Genomic DNA, 6000 nt, shown 5'->3' with positions numbered 1-6000 from the left:
GCAACTCGAGATAGACTCGAATACTCCGTTGTACGACTCAGGTCGCGGGAGTCTCGCTTGAGAGTAGCTCTCGATGTGCTGCAGATGAAGGCGAAACACGGATGGACGGACACAAGCGTCGACAACATCCTGGAATACGTGAAAGATCTCCTTCCTGCCGGGAACACGTGTCCTGGTAGTCTAGCCGAGGCCAAGAGAATCACGTGCCCCTCTCGACTTACCCCACGAAAAGTATCACGCCTCCATCAACGACTGTATCATGTATCGCAAGGAGCACATGGACAAGACCAAATGTCCTGTGTGTGAAGCTGAACGGTACAAGAAAGGGAAGAAGAAAGCTCCTCGGAAAGTTGTGTGGTACTTCCCGCTCGCCCCCCCGGCTTCAACGGTTCTACGCGGACCGCAAGGAAGCAAAGCTCATGTGCTGGCATGCAGAAAGAAAGGAGGCATTGTTGAATGATGAAGAGCGGATTGAGCACCCAGTGCTGACGCACCCTTCGGATGCAAGCCAGTGGAAAGCATTAGACAATGAATTCGGAAGTTTTGGGGCAGATCCCAGAAACATCAGGTTGGGTGCGAGCACGGACGGATTCAATCCGTTCGGAAACCAGAGCAGCACACATAGCACATGGCCCGTGTTTGTATGGATCTACAACCTCCCGCCCTGGTTGTGCATGAAGAGGAAGTACATACAGATGAGTATGCTAATTCAAGGGCCGACACAGCCAGGAAACGATATCAACATGTATCTCGAACTATTAAAGGAGGAGCTTGAAACGTTGTGGGCGGAGGAAGGGGTAGATACATGGGACGCCGTCGCGGAAGAATATTTCCCTTTGAGAGCCGCGTTGATCACGACGGTGCAGGACTACCTCGGATACGGTTACATTTCATGCCAGGTGTGCCATGGACACAAGGCATGTGTCAGGTGCATGGAAGAGACGATGTTTTTGCAGCTTGGTAAGGATCCCGGCTCTTCGAAAACAGTTTACATGGGGCATCAAAGGTGGCTACAGAAGACTGACCCGTGGAGAAAGCGTGGAGATCTATTCGATGGTACAAATGAACCCCGAGGACCTCCACGTAAGAAGAGCGGCGAAGAGATCGATACATTACTGAAAGGTTGGAAGGAGTGCCCTGCGCCGGGAAAGATTCGTCAAAAGCCTAGAGAGAAGAAGAAGAAGAAAAAGGAAACGACGCCGCTCATTGGTGTATGGAAAAGGAGGTCCGTGTTTTGGGACTTGCCGTACTGGAAAATTCTCGATACACCTCACTGCCTTGATGTCATGCATATTACAAAGAACGTGTGCGAGAGCTTGCTTGGCACTCTTCTCAACATGCCGGACCGGACCAAAGATGGGCCGAAAGCAAGACACGACCTGAAAGTTTTGGGCATCAGGGAAGAGCTTCAGATCCCGCCGGCCCAAGAGGGACAGTCGGAGGAGGAGGCGGACGGCGGTCGAGCGCAAAAGGATTAAGCAGCCGGACTATTCTTGTCCCCCTCCTCCTTCACTTTTAGTTCGGCCGAGGTCGATCAATTTTTCAATTGCCTTCTAGGAGTCGAGTGCCCTTCGGTTACTCCGGGCTAATAAGCAGATACATGGACCCCAAGAAACGAAACTTCAGCGGCATGAAGTCTCATGACTATCACGTGATGATGACGCAGATTCTTCCGGTTGCAATCCGAGGTATAATGGATGACCATGTCCGTGCAACGCTGACTGGGCTCTGTAACTTCTTCGACGTCATAACTCGGAAGTCGATAAGCGTGAAGAAACTCGCAAGGCTCCAGGAAGAGATCGTGGTGATCCTATGTGAGATGGAGATGTACTTCCCGCTTGCATTCTTTGACGTGATGGTCCATCTGTTGATCCATATCATGGATGATATCGTCAGTCTAGGGCCGGCATTCTTACACAACATGATGCCGTTTGAAAGAATGAATGGGGTCATTAAAGGATACGTTCGTAACAGGTCTCATCCGGATGGAAGCATCGTCCAGGGCTGGCTCACCGAAGAGTGCATCTCTTTCTGCATGAATTATCTAGACATCGAGGACCCTGTTGGTTTGCCTCAAAACAAGCACCTCCGCAGGTTCGAGGGAGTAGGCCACAAAAATGGAAGGAAGGAACTGCACGTGCACATGTCTGGTCGGACTTCCGACTTTGACAGGGCCAACTTAGTAGCGCTACAACACATTGACTTGATCGATCCTTGGTTGAAAGAGCACAAAACCATGATAGAGAACAGTGGCAAGCCGATGATGACGGAAGCAGAAATATACAGAGAGCACAACTCCTCTTTCGCGCGCTGGTTCAAAGACCACATTGATGCTAATCCCCCACCAATGGATTCTGACAAGGATAAACTAGTATTGGCCTTGTCACATGGCCCCGCGCCCAACATCATGACTTACCAAGCGTACGATATCAACGGGTACACATTCTACACGGAAGAAAAAGACAAGAACAGTGTTTACCGAACTCGGGGGTAACGATGGATTCTCGGACGGGTGACGTAAAGACTAGATACTACGGAAGAATCGAGGAAATCTGGGAGCTTAGCTACGCTGGGGAGAAAGTGCCGATGTTCCGTATCAGATGGGCTAAGAGCGTCACAAAAGAAGACCGGTATTTCACCACCATGTTTCTACCCGAAGCCAACAAATCAAAGTCCACGAACGCCACCGCGCAGAATGAGCCATGGGTACTGGCAGAACACGTGCACCAATGCTTCTTCATAACCGACCCATCCAGGCCTAGCCGTGTTATCGTGAGGAGAGGCAAGAGGACCATCGTCGGAATGGATGGAGTCGCCAACGAGGAAGACTTCGAAGGACAAGTCGGAGACCCAATAATGGAAGAATCCGAGGACGAAGACACAACATACACCACAAGAAGAAGCAGGACCACGCTACCGAGGTCAGGTCGACCCTTCAAAAGAAGAAGTCATGACACGGGGCTAAATTATTCAACGACGAGCAAGAAAAGCAAGAAGAAAGCGAAATACTCTTCTCAATCGATGATGTAAAACTTTATTTGCAATCTATAACTCATATTTTGTGTAATTCATAACTACTCATATGGTCATGGCCAATATTTTATGTATGACTAATTAATATTGTGTTGGTCAATATTTTGTGTATGTATAACTCATATTTTTTGTTTTTACATAACTCATGTATATTGCTTTGTTCTTATCTTGAAAAGATAAGAAAAATAAAATAGTATAGCATTTGGGGTAAAAGAAAAGAAACATAAAATAAAGAGAAAAGAAAAAAATAAATAAAATAGTAATGCATGTATAACTCATACTATACTGCTAAACAAGTCCCAGGTTACAGCTGTGCTAAGGTTATTGCCGGCGCACCAGGACCCTGGTTCGCCGGGGGTATACTTGTCCCCGGCGAACCATGAACCTGGTGCGCCGGCAATAACCTTAGCACAGGTGTAACTCGGACTTAACCGTTTTCCCTCTTCTTCTCCCCAGCCACACATCTCAATCCCCCCTGATCCCCCCTCTCGAGCGCCGCCGGCCGGAGCTTCTGCCACCACCGTCCTCCACCCTCTCGAGTGCCGCCGTTCTGCCCCGCCACCGTCCTCCACCATCCCTCCACCAGCCCCAACCACCTACCCCGTACACCGCCGCAAAAGACCCGTTGGAGAAGGAGTTGGACCCGCGCGCGTAGCAGGGGACGTCGGCGCCGCCGTTGGAGAAAAAGGAGCCGCGCGCCGGCCACGGTGAGCTTCCCTCTCCCCTTCCCTCCTCAGTAGGGAATTACCTACTGCTAGTTTGGGTTAGGGTTCCTACTAGATGCTAGTTAGGGTTAGGATTGCTCTCTAAAAACTAAATTCATATTGCGGATACTGCTAGAGTTGGCCAAATTCTGTGAACCAAAGCTTCTTTCTCTGTGAACCAATTCAACTAAAGATGCACCTACTGCTAGGATATAAGAATAGAATGGCTGACATTTTAAATAAGTGAAGGGCTTGCAGATGCTTAGGTTTAGTTTCTACATGAAATGAAAATAACATTTATGAATAACCTTATTTAAAAGAAAAACATTGCAGCAGATTTGGAATAATCTTATTTATGCTAAGTTATTTATTCTAACTTGTAATAGAGTTGTTTCATCTGATTGAGGGCAGGGGATGGAAGCATGGTTTAGTCCTTGTAGTAGCTCTCTGAAAATTTGTACATTGAATTGCTTGCAGTAAGAAAAATTGATTTACCTACTGCTAAATTGGTTTTGCTATTGAAATTCAGATGCTTGCAAATGCCTAATGCAAATTTACCTAATGGGGCTTAATTGATAGCTTGTTGTGGCTAGGTGCCTTGCTGGTGACTTATTGATTACTTTGAATCATTCTGATTATGCCAGGCTTGATAGATGTGTATTTGTGCTACATATCCAGTGATGCTATTTTATATCTCTGAATTGCTCCCTATCACTGGTTATATGATTTTGTAGCTGTCCAATATGACAGTAAGAAAAATTTCAATTTTTGAATGCTAAAATTGGTTCTCTGGTTTGAATTTGTTAGTTGAAAAATCCTAAAATGCTATTTCTCTTAGAGAATGCTATTTCTCAGGTTTTAATTTGTTCTCTGGTTTGAAAAAGGAAAATGAAATGCTAGTTGGAGAAGAACTAGGCAGTAGGAAGTATGTTAGTTCTTGATTAAATGCTAGTTGGAGAAGAACTAGGTAATTAATGCTATGCTACCTCATATTGATTCTCTGGTTTGAAATTTTGACAGAGCACTAAAATGAATTCATTCTCTGGTTTGCTAGGTAAAGAAGCAGCAGGTTTAGTTCACCAAACCATTTATAAAATGCCCAGAAAATGCTAGCATCTTGACTGGTGTTCTCTGGTTTAAAAATGCTACTGCATTTATTCTCTGGATCAATGGATCAAAAAAGAAAGAATGCTACTGGGCTCCTTTGGTTCTGTAAACATAATTTGAGAAGTACAAATACTGGGCCATATTTGATGTTAACTGTATACATATATTCAGATGTACATGGTTCTCTGGAAATGAATTGGGTTCATTTAAATGCCTAATGAAATGCATTCTCTGGTTCATGCTAATAACAAGAATGAAATGCTAATATACAAAATGAATTGCTGCTACCATATATATAAAATTCTCTGGTTCAATTCATTTATGCTTGTTTGAGAATTTGAGATATGGTGGTATGGTGGTTCAATTCATTCTCTGGACACTAAACCAATTTGAGAATTTGAGATATGGTGGTATGGTGGTATGCTACTACCATATATATAAAATGCTCATGCTTATGCTACTGCAATTAGGTTGAAAATGCAAAATGCAGTAGCTAGCTAGGTTCATTTAGTTGATTTATGTTGGTTTAGATGAAATGCAAATGTAGTAGCTTGGTTCATATATAGTTGCTGCTATATAGTTGCTGCTATATATAGCTGTTGCTACTACTACTGTTGGTACTATTGTTGGTTTAGACCATGTGTTTTACACATTCTTGGATGTTGTTTAGTATGTAGGTTATTGTTAGTAAGTTCTTGGATCCAAGCATGGTTTCTTTTCATGGCTGTCATAAACAAATACTACTACTGTTGGTACTACTACTGTTGGTACTACTGTTGGTTTAGATCATGTCATTTTTGTGATGTTTTAATGCTAAGTTGTTGCAAATGGATGTAGATGTGATGTTGGAAATGCTATATATGGTTGAGTTGTATATATATGTTTGCAGGGATTGAGTTGCTATTGAGTGCCGGAATGTCGATTCATTTCCGTTCCGGCAATTCTAGCACTCGGCATGACCAATTTTTAGCAAAGGTCATGCCGAATTTTTCCGTGAATTCTAACTCTTTTTCATCTTCTATTAGTGCAAGCCACCATGTCGTCTCAAGAAGAGTTAGAGGAGCACTACAATATGCACTTCTTTAGGACGGAGGAGGATGCCGAGGCCGCTGGTGTTGGCGGCGACGAGGACCATGAGATGGAGGATGCCGCTGGG

The sequence above is a fragment of the Lolium perenne genome, chromosome 2 (genome assembly GCF_019359855.2).
Source record: "Lolium perenne isolate Kyuss_39 chromosome 2, Kyuss_2.0, whole genome shotgun sequence".
In the NCBI taxonomy this organism is placed as follows: domain Eukaryota; kingdom Viridiplantae; phylum Streptophyta; class Magnoliopsida; order Poales; family Poaceae; genus Lolium; species Lolium perenne.
The sequence above is the reverse complement of the archived record's forward strand: the minus strand, read 5'-3'. Positions refer to the sequence as shown.